Source organism: Physcomitrium patens, chromosome 3 (assembly GCF_059467195.1).
Source record: "Physcomitrium patens ecotype Gransden chromosome 3, ASM5946719v1, whole genome shotgun sequence".
Lineage (NCBI taxonomy): Eukaryota > Viridiplantae > Streptophyta > Bryopsida > Funariales > Funariaceae > Physcomitrium > Physcomitrium patens.
This window is the reverse complement of record NC_143412.1, coordinates 22,024,279-22,041,990: the sequence shown is the minus strand read 5'-3', so window position 1 is coordinate 22,041,990 and position 17,712 is coordinate 22,024,279. Positions and strand designations below refer to the sequence as shown.

General features: G+C 23.9%; 1 long non-coding RNA gene across 1 annotated transcript; it reads right to left on the bottom strand.

Moving 5' to 3' along the window:
- Positions 1 to 14,581: 14,581 nt before the first annotated feature.
- On the bottom strand, positions 14,582 to 16,210 carry LOC149989591 (uncharacterized). The gene is made up of 2 exons (XR_016502302.1): positions 15,210 to 16,210; positions 14,582 to 15,019 (listed from the first exon to the last, which is right to left on the bottom strand). It is a non-coding gene; the product is annotated as an uncharacterized LOC149989591 (long non-coding RNA).
- Between the last annotated feature and the right edge of the window lie 1,502 nt (positions 16,211 to 17,712).

The window sequence follows — 17,712 nt, the reverse complement described above, 5'->3', positions numbered from 1 at the left end:
TTTTTTGTGATATTTTTTTGTGCAATATTTTGTAATTCATCAATGTGGTGGATATTTGCCAATCAAGCTACCAATATCTTTTAAGGCACATTGTTATATTTTGTGAAGTTTGCTTAAGAATGCACCAAGTACTTAGATGTGGTAGGTAGAATAGAACTTGCAACAAGAAGATCTTAAAAACTCTAATAGGATTCTAAATAAATTTTAATTGAATTATAATAATATTAATCAATATTTAATTAAATTCCAAAAGAAGTCTCAAAGTAATTACAAAAAAACATAAAAAAATCATAAATTAATCTTAAAAGAATATACTTGATAAAAAAATCTTTAAAAAATTAAATAATTCTTTTTAAAATATTAAAAATAGAAATTATAATTAAATCTTAATAAAATCTTAATATAACCTTCAAAAAATTTTGAATAAATTTTAACCAAATCTTAATCAAATCTTAAATCAAATCTTAATAAAATTCTAATTAAATCTTAGATCAAATCCTAATAAATTCTAAATTCTAATCCTAGACCAAATCCTAATCAAATTTTAAATTTTAATCTTAGAAAAAATCCTAATAAGATCTTAAACCAATCCTAATCAGCTGACATATTTTTATCCATAAATATGCTATGTCACTTACAAAATTGTCAAATTTATGAAATTTTTTTTATTTTATAAAATTCAAACCTATAGAATATTTCTTATTTTGAAAAGATTTCAAAACCTTACTATACTTACAAATGTACATGAAATCAACTCTCAAAAATCTTCTAATAAGTTTTCTTCCAAATTCAACTTTTCAATTGACAAAAGAACCCTAGAGTTGATATAGGTATATAGGTTTATGCTTCATGGTTTGATTTCGACCTTGATTCACAACTAATCTTCTTTAAATATCAATTCTTTATATTTTAAGATAAGTTTTTCCTAAAATCTATTTTTAATCTTTTTTTAATTTATCCATTTTAATTACTTATCTTATTTACTTTGATTTGGCTCATTTATGCCTCCACATGATAAATAGAAGTTTCTTCTAAAAAAATTATAATATTAAAGCAAAAAAAATTATTATTTTCTTATTATTTATCCTTATTTTTTTACTATAACTTTCTACTAGGCTCTTCTATAATAGAATACTTACTTCTTCTTTCATCTAATGGCCGTATTATTACACAAAAACTTATTTTAATAGAATAAATAATTAAAACATTGGACAATGTATTCAATAAGACGTAGTGGTTGTATGCCATATATCAATTAAAAGGAATTAGTCATTTTTGTATCATTATATGCAACTCAATAAATCCATAGTATTGTTGATAAATATGTATATTCTAATTAATATGATTCTCAATGATAAAAAAAAATTTAAATTATTATTAACATTTTGTTTGTAGATTTTGCTAATTAATTACATTATCAATAATATATGGTAGAGGTTTAATATTTAATTATATGCTCTTACATAAGGTTGGTAATAAATTGGTTGATAAAGTATATGCTTTGATTAAATATAATTTCCAAAGAGCATCTCAAACAAGTGAATAATTATTTATAAAAAAAGATTATTGTAATGATGGCTAAATTGGTGCTTAGAGCCTTGGTTTCTATTCATTTGGTCATATAGTCTGTAGTTGCTAAGATATATTTATGCTAGTGGCATGTTATTACTTTGATAAGACTGATAAAATCCAAGTCCTAAGACATAAATTATCAAAGTAGTAAAAAATGGCATGTAATAGAATCTTTTTTTAATAAGCAAAGTTTGTAGTAGATATTTAATAAGCATGGCAATATTCGATGTAGTGGTGTATGTTAATATAGAGAATTAGCCATTAATATCTTGCTAAAAATATTTTTTGGATGTTTTTGGTTCTTATTGCTTGACAATTATATCCTTATGTAATTTTTAAAATAAAACCTCATTATTATTTGTCAAGAACTGATAATCACATCATATTATTTATACCACATTTGTAAAGGCATTAGTTCACATAAATAGTAGATAAAGATTAATTGATAAAATAAATATAGCATGTACCAATAAATTCTTTTGGTATCCATCTTATTATGAGATATATTATATATGAAAAATGCTAGTGATTTATTATTATTACGGATTGGATAGCTATTGCCTAGATATACAGGTCATTTAAGGTATCATCAATACTAGCAAGTTGAGCGATGATTCTATCTTGGAATAGATAGTCTATAACTATGTAGTTTTTGCCTAAAACATGGACCACTTTGAAGTCATTCTAAAAGGATTATGATCTGTTATGCAACTCGGCCAATGATTAATGGTTGATTCACTAAATACAACTAATTACAGTAATCTTTGATGAATTGAAGTCTATTTCTTAATAAATAATGGCATTTTTTTTAACTACATATATTATAGCAAGTGCTTCATGCATAATACTTGAATAGTTGTGTTATACATGATTTAATAGTTATTTAATATAGGCCACTGCTTGATCAACCTTCCTAATGGAATTTTAGACAAGCATGACTCTAACTATAACATTAAATACATTCATATGGATTAAAAATTATAAAAAAAAAATCAAAGACTAATAATGTTGATATATTGATATATGCCTTTTTGATGGCTTCAAAAGCTTGTTTTGCCTCTATAGTCTAATGAATTAGATAGTAACAGCATGTGCAATTTAAAGTGCAATAATATGTATACTAATAAATGCAGTAATATGTATATAATGTTTAATGTAGATGCAATTGAATTAGGCCATGGCAAAAAATTGTTGTATCCCATTTTGATCTTACGGTAGTTGCATATTAAGCATGTTCTTGAATTCAAGAAGATCAAGTAATTTACCTTGTTTACATACAATATAACCTAATATTATTCTTGCAAAGAATAAGAACATAAATTTATCTACATTGAGGCTCACATTGTGGATATAATATGCTTAAAAAAATGCTTTGTAAGTAGTGGATATATTGTTGATATTGTTGTGTATCATTTTGACAATGAATTTGCTCTAAATGGCATCTTTTTGATCTATAAAGGTCCCCAATCTATTGAAAATATTGTTTTACTTTTATCAGCCTCATCCATTGCTACTTCATAAAACCATGAAGAGCAATCTTAAAAAAAACATTTATGTCTCATGACCTCATCAATTATTTCTTTTATATAAAAAAATTGATAATGGCTCTTTTGTATTACACCATTTAGTTTTCTAAAGTCAAAAAAAATATGCAATTTTTCATTTTTCTTAAGAATAATTATTATTAGTGAAAGAAAATGTGCCAAATCAATAATAAATATGAATTTGGTTTTAATAGTTTTTTTAATTCAATGCATATTGTTGTGGCATAATTTAAATTTATGTAATAATAATATTATTAAATTTAAACATATTTGGTAGTAGATCAATTGTATGTTTGGAAATTATTATAAACATTCTTCTAAAGACTTTATGTGACCAAGCAAAGATATCTTCAAATTCTTTGAATAAAAAAATTATTACTCTTTTCAGTTTCTTTGATGCATTTTTATTGATTTTGATCTTCTTTAGTCCTTTTGTAGTTTCCAAATTGACCAGTTGGACACGTTGAGTGATGCCAATCTTATAATTAGTGTATCTTGTAATACCATGCAAGTCAAATACTTATTGTTGTGTTCAAGACTTTTTTTAAAAAAAAATATGATAGAATATCTATAAGTTCCTTAATTTAGGCCAATTAAGCAAGTAAATGGATTTTTTTATAGAATTAGATTTTTCTTTATGTATAATAAAAATACTTCTTCATCTAAAGTTAGTGTTTGTATCTATTTTGCATCAATTAGATGTCTTATTTTTTTGTTCTATTATATATAATACAATTATCTATTCAAATTATTATTTATCTATATTTCTTGATTAATATTAAATAATTTTTATTCCAATCATGAATAGCACTCATATTGCTTAATTAAAGTCTTTCTAATATGAAAAGAAATGACTATTGAACTGCATTTCAATAAGTGCAAAGGTAGCTGATATAAATGTGCTATTTATAGAAATTAGTATATTAGTAAAAATCTCCAATAAAGTTATTAATACATCGTTTGTTTGTAAAGTATAAACAATGTTGTTTTTGGTTTTAGAAGTTGAAGATATTAGCAAATATGATTAGCTATAAAATTTATACCAAAACCTCTATCAATTAAGATATTGATCAATTTATATTATTCTAATTAAATATAAATTATTTTAATATCAAGGTCCATTATCACAACATTGATGCTAATGGTTTTTAGAGTTTTAGTAATTGATTTGAATAATTGTTATAAATATATTTGAAATTTTGAGCTGAATTCAAGTAATTTATTCAATGTGATAGTGACTTTTGTGGTATCCAAGATTTTATTCCAATTTGGAATATCCACCTATTTTATTTTAAGTTCTTTTTTTATTTTTTTTGAGGTTTTTTAGTTATTTTTAATATTATAAAAGAAATAATTTCTAAAGTTTCACATGTTATTTCGAAATCTTGGTCTTTTTGAGATCAAATTATTACTATAAAAATTATTGAAATGTTTAGACTAGCATTCTTTAATTTAAAAATTATAATACCACCAATGCAATCTTAACTCTTTATCAAACATGGAGGCCATTGTAGTTTATATGTAGGACAATTTCAATAGTATTGTTAGATGGATTCTATGTTCTAACAACAATTGTTCATCTGTAGTTATTAATTAAATTGAAATGCATTAGAATGGACTTCATCTGACTATATTATCCTTATTTTTTTTAGTTTTTTTTCTCCAAGGCAGTTGTTTGGATTTTTAATTTTCCATACGTAAAAAAATAGATGTCAATAATTACATATATCAAACATGGATAGTTGTTATACTAATCTTGGTGGCAATATGTTATGGCTAGAGATATGACATGGTCATTTGAAAATTTCTATAGCAAAATCTATTGTTTCATGTAACATTATGACCTGCATATAAATTAATCTTTAATAAAGTGAGGTATATAAACCCTCTTGGAACCAATTACAAAGTATAAAATCATTAATTTGTGTTTTTAATTTGTCTAATATTTTATTGAATCAATTGTAACAAATATCTATTAGTATGTTTGGATGTTGTCTAATCACATCCAAAATTTGCAATACTTCCTTGTTTTTTTAAAAAATAAAAAATTTCTTAAAAATATGTTTTTTTTTCTTTTCAAGCTCCAATAAAGTTTCATTCATCAAAATCATAAGTTCAATCAAGTTTTATTCCTTCTATGGTTGTAACAAAAAAAATTGGATTTTATTGGATCAATAACTTAATTGATTCTAGCAACATTTTTAAAAACTTATATATATTGATCTAGATTTTTACTTATTCATAATACTGAATATAAAATTACACATTGTAACTTATTAAATAGTGTTGCTATTTCTATCATAACCAGTATAATAATTGATACAATTATTAACAATCAAGTTATTGTAGATGTTAGTTATGTTGGACATAATAGTAAGGTAACCATAAAAGTCTCTCTTAACACAATAATATTTTAAATTTATAATTGTATTGCCAATTTTTAGATCATTCTATCTATTTTTATATTTTTGGCATTCATAACTAGAACTTGGTGCTTTATCTATTTTAAGATATTTTTACTAGATTCTACTTCTTCTTTCAATCTTTATTTTTATATTTCTACAAGTTTGAGAGATAATTTGCCTTTATTGCCTTTTTTTGTAGTAGTATCTTTTTTTGGAGCCATGCTCCTTAATATCAGTGGTTAGTTGAATTGTATATCTAAGCAAATAGACTTGTTTGTTATTTACAATTTCTATTGTCAAAAATTAAAAGGCCATCTCTAATATAGTCACTAAAATAATAATTTATAACTAATAATAATAAAAAAATGCATCATAAAATAATTACAGTGAGATATTAATGCACCCAAGATGTATATCCTACTTTTAATATGATACTTTTGTACAAACACCACAATGCTTACAAATATTTCAAACTTAATAAAACTAATACTCTCTTTTTTATTCATTGAAGCAAAAATAAGAATCAATGTGTTCTTCTGAGAATGTTAATAAAACCTAAATTTTTTCTAATCACCACTTCTATCCTACTTTTGCATTAGTGATATTACTATTTATCAATATGGTTTCTATTGTTGCAACTTCATCTAATTTTTTTATTATATTGATATATAATAATCTTTTGTATTATATTTTTTTGCTCAAAATTTTTACTAACATTATCCATAGCACTTATAAAACTATTTGATAATGTTCTATAACTCATTTAACACATGTTGAACTTATAGAATAGATGTCTAATAAAAAAAGTTTCTAAAATATATAGCATGTTGCTAATTTTTTAGAAAAATTATCAACCTATTAATCACCTAAAATAAAACTTAAAAAATCAAATCCATATCTATGAAGCTTCTAAAAAGCTTTTCTATAAGATAGTATCAAATTTATTTATTTCTAATTATATCTATTTAACTCCTATAATTTACATAATAATTAATTTAAATATATATTTTATCAACATAATCTCCTTTCAAAGGCCAAATTCGACAAGGAATGATGACCACATGTTAAAAGAATCTAAAATATAAAAAATTATATTTGATATTTACTTTGATCTTTGTTCTTATTTAAAATAGTTAATATGTCCTTTCAACCATCAATAAGATTTCATACCAAGGCTAAAAGATCTTTGCCATAATACTATAAATTTTTAAATTTTTAAAAGTATCAAAATATAGATGATAATAATAATTTTTATAAAAAAATAATAATTGAGCTCAAAAATATATTGTATTATTGTATGCAAACTTTGTCAATGGCAAAAAAATTCTTTAATCATCTTAATAGTAGTTACTTATTATAAATATATATATTTATTTTATTAAATATTTAAAAAATAAAATATATAGAAATTAATAAAAGTAGATAAATTATATAATAATTTACACAATAGCTTCTTAAAAGCTTCATAGACTCGAATTTGTCTTTATATATATATATTTGTAGGTAATTGGTAGTTGAAAACTTAGCTAAAAAATTGATTGTATATTGTACATATTGGTTACTTGTTGTACAAGCTAGACATGTGGGGCACATATAAGAAACTTTCTTTACAAATAAGACATATTTCTTACAACTTGAATATATAACAGAGGTCCTATAAAATGTTGTCATATATCTTTTAATTAGATAGTATATATAGAAGCAAGAATGAAGCATTTTTCACTCTTATCAATTCTTTTCTTGCTTCTAGTTTAGTTTCAAAAGCCTCTAATTTTTTAAACTTTTATAATAGCCATTCTAAATTTTTCTTGAGTATATATACTTACTTCTTCTTTTTTTATTATCTTTCTTTGATATATATCTCACTTTTTTATTTACATTCTTTAAGTTCTTGTCTTTGATAAATTGACAAAACTATACTTATAATATTAATGCTATATCATTTTTTAATTAAAAATGAATTATATCTTTTCTTTGATAAGACATAAGCATACTAGAATTTATAGATTATCCACTTTTGAACTAATATTATTCTTAAAATTTTCTTTGTTGTTGGGTCTTCTCTTCTATTTGTCTTGAATGATATTAGAAATCTTTTTTTAACTATATTATTATGGCCAAGCTTATTGAAATAAGAAAATACAATGGCATAAATGCAATAACAATTAAAATTAATAATTCTTGTAATATATTAAATTTAATTTTACACCACAAAAAGTAACAATATTGACAAAAATTAAAGATATAGAGATAATTAGAGATACTTTAATATCTATACCAAATCATATTATTTTTTTTATAGCAAGATATTTTTTAAGAAATAATAAAAGTTCTATTTTTTCTTCAAAATCTTCACCTTGTTTTATAGTATATGTAAGTTTAAGATCTAAAAATCACAAAACATCTATTTTGTTAGATATAAAAGATTCTATTTTATTAAATTTAGCATCCTCAGCTTATTTTTGTAGATGAAGATTTTATTAAAAGATATAGTATATTTTTAGTAAAAAAACTAATCTTGTACATATAAAAGTCATAAATTATTTTTATTTATCATCTATAGATATTATTTATAAAAATATTTATATTAATATAACAAAAAATAATCATAATAATTTAATAATATATAATGTTATTAGATTATTTTCATTTTAGATTTATTATGGGTGAAAAAATATAAATCTTTGATAGATTAGATCTGTTGTAATTTCAATTTTTCTTATAATATAATTAAGATTTTTTAATCAAGTATAAAATCATAAATTTAGTATAATCAAATCTTTATTTATAGATATAAGATTTTTTATACATATTGCAAAAAAAATCATCTTTTATTATTTATATTATATTCATTTCTAATAATAAAAAGACTCAATAAAATTACTATTATAAATAGATATTTTCTATATTTAATATCAATACTTTTTAATCAATTTTAATAAGAAAATTTTTAATTAAAATAGATCTATAAAGCACACACATTTTGATACACATTGAAAAAAAAGATGAATAGAAGATTTCAATTTAAATCATTTATAGGTATTTTGAATAAAATTTCATACCTTTTGATTTCAAAAATATATCAATTATTTTTTAACATCTAATAAATGATATTTTTTAAGAAATTATAGATGATTTTGTCAATTTTTAATTGGAAAATATTTAAATCTATCTTAAGAATAAAAAGAGTATAAATTTTATATATTTTGGCATTATAAAAACTAAAAAATAAAAGATTATATACTAGGATAGAAAAGTGTGTATTTTATTGTCAAAGATAGCTTTAGTAAATAAATTTTTAGATCTTTTACATCAAGATTATTAACTTGTAAAAATTTAAAAGTCTCAAATTATTGATAATAATTATATTTAACATAAAATAGTGATTTTTAAATAAAAGAATATATAAAAATATTATAGGCAAACTTTTCTTATAGAAAAAATATTGTCCAATTATCTTGAAGGTAGTTAATAGTACATCTTAGATACTACTCCAATACTTGATTTAATTATTTTGTTTATCCATCAATTTGAAGATAGAAAGCCAAAGATATTTTTATATCCATCTTTAATATCTTCAAAAAGATTTTGCACAACTTAGATATAAATTGAATCTCTCTAATTGATATGATATTTTTTTACAATCTATGATAGCAATAAATATTATCAAAAAAAAAAATCAATTATTTCTTCTCTTGTGATATATTTTGTACATATTATAAAATATATTATTTTAATAAAATAATCTACTATCATAAATTTATTATCATAAAAACTAGAAATTATTATTTTTTAACCTTATCCACAAGAGCATAAAACTATGATTGTTTTGATATAAGTATTGGTTAAAAAAAAATTTAAATTGATGACAAAGAATTTTTTTTATCATAAAAAAATATCACATGATTGTATAAAGTCTTTAACTACTTTTCTTAATTGATTCTATCAAAAATTTCTTAAGTTGACAAGCTCTTCATTCTAAGGTCTTGTTGTATCGAAAATGTCTTACAATTAAAAAGTTGTGACAAGCTTGAAGAGTTCATAATCATATTTCATCTTTTACAACATATAAATATTTTTTGAAAGAAAATAGATTATTCTTGAATTTAAATTTAGAATTCTTATGAGATTTATAAGAACTAATTTTAATATTATGAACAAAAATATGTGAAAACATACTTCATTGAATTTGATCAAAAAAAATTAAATTAATAGTCAACATTGATTTTATTACTTAAAGATAAAATTGCTTCAGCTTTAAAACAATTATTTATTATGAATAAAAAGCTACATTTCCTTCTTCTAATATAATATATTAAAATTTAGAAGATTTTTAGAATAATCTTATTTTTATAGCTAATAAGTGATATTAAATATAAATTTTCACAAAGACATGCTCCAACAGACTTGGCGATGATTCAAAATGTGTATTGACATAAAATACTTGACATTCGTATATTATGTATAAATAATCACTAAATTGAAATCATCTTTTAAATAATGGCTTCTTCTTAAAAAGAATCAATAATTGCAAAAAAATTATTTATTATAGATCTCCTAATTGATTTCAACTGTTGAAAAATAATTTGAATGAAAAGCTAGAAAGTGAAGTTTTTTATTTGCTTCCATTTTTTATAATAGTATACCTAAGCCAAAGTTTGATGTATTTATTTTCATAAAAAATGTCTTAAAAAATTTGATGTAATATAAGATTGATGTAGAAATAAAAGATATCTTCAAATCTTTAAATAATGCTTCAAATTTTTTATTTGTTTCAATTTTTTTCTTAAGAATCAAGAATATAAGTAGAATAGCAACTTAAAAAAAAAAAAAAAAAAAAAAAAAAAAAAAAAAAAAAACTTGATAACAATATAATAGTAATCGACAAATTCAAAAAATATCAAACGTCTCTTATAGTTCTTGAAATCTTTCAATCTATGATAGTCTAAACTTTCTTAAGATCTATCATAAGGCCATCATTTAAGATAATGTATCCTAAATAATCAACTTGAATTAAATAAAATATACAATTTTTTTATTTTAACATATAATCTTATATTATTAAGTTTTTATAATATGCAAAAAATATGAAGTTCATACTCTTTCATATTCTTAGATTAAATTATAATATTTTTTAGCTAAAAATGACAATATTATCTAAAAACTCTAAAAAAAACATCATTTTTAAGAAGCAACCAATGAATTTATAATTCCAAAAGATATGATATTATATTTAAAATATTTATATATGATTTGAAGTACAATCTTTTATTCATATTATTTTTTAATATATATTAGATTATAAACTATTTCTAGATCTATTTTTGAATAAATTTTGATTTGATTAAATTAATTAAAAGTCTAAATATTGAAAATTGATGATACTTATTTTTTATGATAATCTTATTGTGCCCTTAATAATCCACACATATCTACAATGGTCCATATTTTTCCTTCACAAATGAGATAGAAGTTCTTGTTGGAGATTTTGAATGGCAAATGAAGTTTTTTCTAGGTTCTTATTTATGTATAGTTTGAATTTAACCAAATTATTTTGTGATAAATTGTATATTGATTCAAAAGTTGGTTATTTTTTAAAAAAAATATCATTTGAAGAAACATAAGAACATTTCTTTGAAAAAATATTTTTATTCTACTTTTTAAAAATATCCTGATAATCTTGATTATACCTTAAAATATAACTCAAAATCTTTCAACTATTAAAAATATATATAACATAAATAATAAAAAGTAATCCTTCTTTTATACTATATATAAAAGCTTTTACATTTAAAAATAAGAATTTGGTTGTATTAGACTTATAGCTTTCTATTAAATTAAAAAAATCTTTTAATTATGCTTTAAAAAAATCAAGACTACCAAAAAACCAATCTGTTAATAAATTTATTTTTGATAAAATATATATCTATTTATTCTTTTAATCACAATAAATCTAAAATAACTAGATTTAAAAAAAAATCTAATAGTATTGAATATTATTAAGCTATTATGACTATTTATTATTATATTTATAAAAATATTTTATGGATAATATTTGTAAGAAACAAAAAATGATAATTTATGATATTTAAGTGGATAACTTTAGTTTTATTTATTAATGGTATTATATATCTTTTAATAGATCCTTCATCTACAATATAAGTTGAGGCTTTTAAATCTAGCAAGGTAGAAGCTTTGTAATTTTTAGTTCTTAAATAAATATTTATTATAAAATAAAAAGAATATTTTGAAAAAAAAATATGACCTTTATTAGATATTGTACAAGATTAATGCCACAATATCTCTATTCTAGTTGGAATTTATTTTTTCAATATATTATCTTTTTTGACATCCATGCTCTTTATTTTGTAGTTGTGTTACTTTAATGGAGAATTTTGAGTAATATACTTAGGTTCTCTACAATATTAACACAACCCTTCTTTACAACATTGTTGTATTATAATGCAGCTAATAAATAAAATATATATATATATATATATATATATATATATATATATATATATTATAAAATATCTTATTTTAAAATATAGCAACATATTATCTTAAAAATATAGATTATAGTCAAAGAGGTAGTAAAACTAATAAGTACTAAAGTTGCCTTTCAATAAAATAAATCTCTATTTACTTTATAGAACTATAAAAAAGACAAAATAAGATTGATTATCAACATTGGCATTGGAAACATCTTATGGTAGAAATAAATAATAGATTTTAATAAATATTACCTACAAAAACTAGATGTGAGACTTGGAGAAGATTGATTAAGAACATGGATCAAAATCAGACCTTAAGGCATAAAATTGCACCCTTAAGATGTAAATAAAACTATTTTCTTCATTGAATTGCTAAATTAGATAGGAATCTTGCTAAGATTTAGTTGAACATTGATTTTGAGTAATTTGGTTATATATTGAATTTTTTAGAGCTTTTCAAAATAAGTGTTGTTTTAAGTATTTTTGGTTTTTAAAACATAAAAGAAAATTTATAATCTTAAAAATTTTGTATGCATTTTAGTTTATTGACACTTAAAAGTTTGTACACTTGTAATCTACTTATGTTAGATTTGTAATGTAAATTTGAACTTAATTTAATGATTAGATCAAGGCTTATCAAAATCCAATTTGATTAGAATCTTGGAATTTGGAATTTAAGAATGAATAGGGGTTTCTTTAATCTTAAGTAAATTGTATGTTGGATTGAAGCAAATTTTTGTGAATAAACTATGAACTTAGTTTTTAACAATATTTTTAATTTTGAATGTAAGTGAATCTAATATCATGAAATGCACTTCATAATAAAGAATTATTACTACTAGAAGATCAAGATTAATATTCAAGAAGGAAGTCAACCAATACCTAAATAATTAAAAAAATATATCTTTTAATTCATAAATTGGATTTCTTTTTTATAATTATTATGGTTTTTTTTTCAATTATTAAATTACAATTTATATAAAATTTTAATGAAGATAAAAAATTTTAATCAATAGTTATTAAGGTTTTAAGACTATCATAAATTTGGTTAGGTTTTAAATAAGATTTCATCAAGATTTGTAAAATAATTTCAAGAATTTATTATAATTTTGTAGAATTCTTTTAGAATTAAATTAAGATTTTGTTAAAATTTATTCATGATTTTTTAGAATCTACTTGGGATCTTATTAGGATTATTAAGATTTATTAAGAATTTGCTTAGAATTTACTAAAGATTTGGTTCAATTATTTTTAAGATTTACTTAAATAATCTTTAGGATTTTTTTATAATGCCTTCAAAATTTTAGTTTTTAAAAAGTTCTTTAGGATTTACATAAATATGTATATAATTCATTAATTGGAGTTATTTTTATTTAAAATTGATAATATTACAAAATTTATGTTTTTGATTTTATTAAAATCATAATCTAAATTAATATAAATTTAATTGTATACATTATTTTGTTATCATATTATGATTTGTATTATAACTATATATATATATATATATATAATATAATATTTAAAGTACTAAATAAATTCTATTAAAAAAATTGGCACATCATAAAATGTACTTCATATTACATGATTCTACTCTACCATTCACAAAATAATTGTCAAAAATTCAAATATATATCAATATATATGTATATATATATATATATAGTATATATATTTTAATATAATATGTTTACATATCAAAAAAATTAAAATCAAAATAAATATCATACATTTATATTATTTATTATATATACTCATTAAATATTATAATATAAAAATAAAATAAAACCAAAACTAAATTAATCTAAATATATATTATACAAAAATATTAAAATATATTGAAATCTAAATTTAAAAATTTGACATAGATTATATCAATAAGTTTTGAAAGTAATGCATATTAAAAAGCATTATACAAATCTACCTTAAAGTTTGCAACAAAATATTAAAATATAATGTAGATTAACCATAATACTTTCATAATTTCTATATTATATTCCTAATTTTCTAACCACACATGACAACTTAAAGTTGGATCTTTTAAATATTATTTAATTTAATACAACTAAATTTATTTTTAAATAAATGAATATGTAGAAATGGCAAAAGAAATAATACACATAAATTTAAAATCAACATTTAATTATAAAACCTACATTTTAATTTAGACATGTATGTAGTTACATTCTTATTGCATTTAAAATTTTATTACCACTACAAAACAAACTTTTAAATTCACTATTATTTAATTTATAAATTCTAATACTAAATAAAAAACCCTTAAAAACTCCAATTGAATTCAATCAAAATTCAACTTTAATAACTATAAATTCATTTTGTTTCAATAGTACAATAATAAACAAACAAACAAGCAAATACAAAGTATAACATGTTATTTCTATATATCAAAATTCCACTACTAGCCAAAAAAATTAATTAAATAATTTAATTTGATTTGATTAATTTCTATACAAAGAAATTTTACTTTGTAAAAATACAATGATATTTCTTAAAGCCTACCCACTAAAAAGATGTCCCATTGGAAAACAATCAAACAATAAAAAGATGAGAAAACAAAACTTATATATATATCTATATATATATATATATATATATATAGATATGAAGTATTTTTTTGAATAATCAATTTTAAAATGTTTTTTCAAAAAGCACCAAACTTTAGTAAAAAAAATATAATTATTTTTAATCTAATATAATCAATTACTTCATATGAAGCCTATTTAAAATACCACTTTTACATTCAATTTCTATATAAAAAACATTTTATATTTCCTACTTGTATATAACAACAATGCATATAATAAGCAAGAGTAGTTGCTTTAGGATAAGAAAAACCTTCCAAAAGCTCCATTGAAGATTGATAAATAACTATTGCAAAGCTCCTCAGCAATATGAATTGGGAAGTTTGTAGCCAAAGATAGAATGCTTAAACCTAACCCACAATGGAGCAATGCCTAGTTACAAATGGACGCTCAACAAACCGCTGTACAAGTCCAACAAAAACGTGATGCATTAAGATTACAACGGGATTAGCAGGTAAAGTTATCACCACACATGACAAACGCAGATGGGAGACATCAAGATTGACCACGACCTTGACAATGATTTAAAGAATGCTACAAAGACGGACATATTCACTACTCTTCACAAAGAATTCAAAGAGGTAGAAAAACCTGCAAATTAGCGTTGTGAAGGTCACAAATTTTGGGCTTCTTCCCTGGCCTTCACCGCACCCAGGCCACGCCCTACCCTCGGAGTCCACGAAACTTGTATCTATCTGAACACTTACCAGAGAATGATGTGTGCACGACACCTATGAGAATCAAATCAAATGCCTGTGCTGGAATGTTTACAGCTGCTACGAGGTCGATCTGCTGGAAACCCTTATCTTGCCCTAACTGGAGGTCACCAATTCCCACTCACGCCCTTACGAGCAAAACGACCCCGTAGCAGCTTCAAACGCGCCACCCTTTCACCTCTCCCTTGCATTTGATGACTCTGGTGAACACACCCCAAAAGAACCTGAAATTTTCCCAGTTACTAGCACAGCCTGATGGCCACATGACACTTCGGTAAGTAAAGGGTTATCGTTTACGACTTCATACCAAAAACTGACTTCCAACCGCTACACTTGCTACCGCACTCCAGTCCACCACAAACAGAGAATGACTCCTTGAACCCGCCTTGGAATGACTCCAAAAACTAGGGTTGCGGACAGTTAAATGCCTTCAGAAAAAGAAAAAAAGAAGAAAAGAAACCAGTAAAAGAAGGCGTGCGACTTGAGGAGGAGGAGGACAACTAGCATTGAATTGGCGACAGAAAAAGGCAATGTCAGCGGACGAATGTCAGCTGACTAGCCACATCGAAGACAGAGAGCAGAGGGAGAAATGATCTGGTTGCAGATCCTTACAAAGCCAGGGGGGAACATCCACAGGCTTTGATGCATCGCCCTCATGTACAAAATCCACCGTAGCAGCCTACGGAGCTAATGTACGAGGTGGGTGCGGGAAGGGATAAGGAAGGGTGGAATGAACTTGTCCAAACACGAGAGTAATGAATGGCAGCAACGCGGGAGCCATGGGCAAGTTCCACATTCGGCAAATAGAGTTTGACTTCGGTGCCGCTGCTCCTTTATTGCAGTGCGGTGCCTGTGGTGTCTGTCAGGCGTAGGCAACACCGCGGGTAACGGCAAGGGCTGGTTTACCCCGGGGGAATGAATGGGTGCGCTTGTCCGTTTGTCTGACTGTGTCTCTGTTAGTCTCTCTCACTCTCTCACCCTTTCTTTCACACGAGTTTTCATGCTCGCCTACCCACTAGCCCAACGTGTTCTCTCTCCCTTGAGCTTCTTCATCGTTCATTTCCGTCCATAGCCAGTGCAGGATGGCTCGCATTCATCTCCTGGTTATGTCATTCTGAAACCCAAGTTGAGAAAAGACTGCAACTTTACTCGTGCATAATACTAATGACAAAATTATCACTGGGAAGATGTAAATCGTGTTGTTTCTCCCCAAATGGCTGATCATCGTTGGTTTTCATACATTCCAGTGCAGGACAGCTCGCTTTCATCCTTGATTATCTCATATTGAACCCTAGTTTGAGAAGTGAAGGCAAATATATTTGAGTGCAAGACAAACGACAAAATGATTAATGGTGTGATGTAAGAAGGCAGGCAAAGAAAAAAAAAAAAAAAAAAAAAAAAAATCCAAGAGAATCAATGTTCCCAGATGAAGTCTACAATGTGGGAGATATTTTTAATCTTCTTTCTGAATGTTTCATTTAAAACATTATAAGTCTTAGTTCAAGTATTTAGAAATGCTTTGCCTACGTTTTTAGAGGAAGAATCTCTCGACGGACTCTTTTAGTGGATCTATTTGTCAAATCATTACAAATACCTTTTAAAAACAATTTAAGAACATTTAATAATCAAGCTATTGATTATAGTATTATTACTATATGTGTTTTCTATGGAGCTTTCATTTAAAGCATTTTAGCACGTTTTCTAAATTTCTACAATTTCTGAAAACGTGAAAAGAATTTTAGAATTTTAAACCAAACTTTATAATGTTATGGTCATGACACAAAGTGAAAAGAAAAAAAAAAAAAAAAAAAAAAAAATCATGTCATTCCATCTTAGGTAGTGTTGGTATGATTAGTTGATTTGAAGAGGTACATGTGGAGCAAAGAGGCTAATGTAGTAAATAATTGTGAGAAAGTCAAACCTACTTGTACAAAACATGCCAAAAGAGGCCAATTATGTAACCAAGCACATTGGAACAATAGAAGTCCTAAAGGAGAACCTACTTGAATGCATTTCAATATATATGTTCTTTTCTTTTCAAAACAGATCTAAAGAAGCAACATCAGTTAACCAAACCTACCATCCCCAAGTTACAAATGAAGTGATGACAGATGTACAATACACTTGTAATTGTGCCATTTTCAATTTTTATATATTTCCATTTTTATCTATTTATTACCTATTGATAGCCCTCCATTGGCAACCTTGCAGCAAAGCTTGAATGCTGTTCAACATGATGAGGAAAGAGGGAAGGAAGCACTTTGGATTTACTAGGAACAGAGCTCAAGGCCAAGAATAGCAACTGGGTGTGTCGGGTACTGAGAGATGGCAAAGCAGAGTAGGAGCCAAAACTTTGGGCTTGGTGGGGAGAGGAGTTG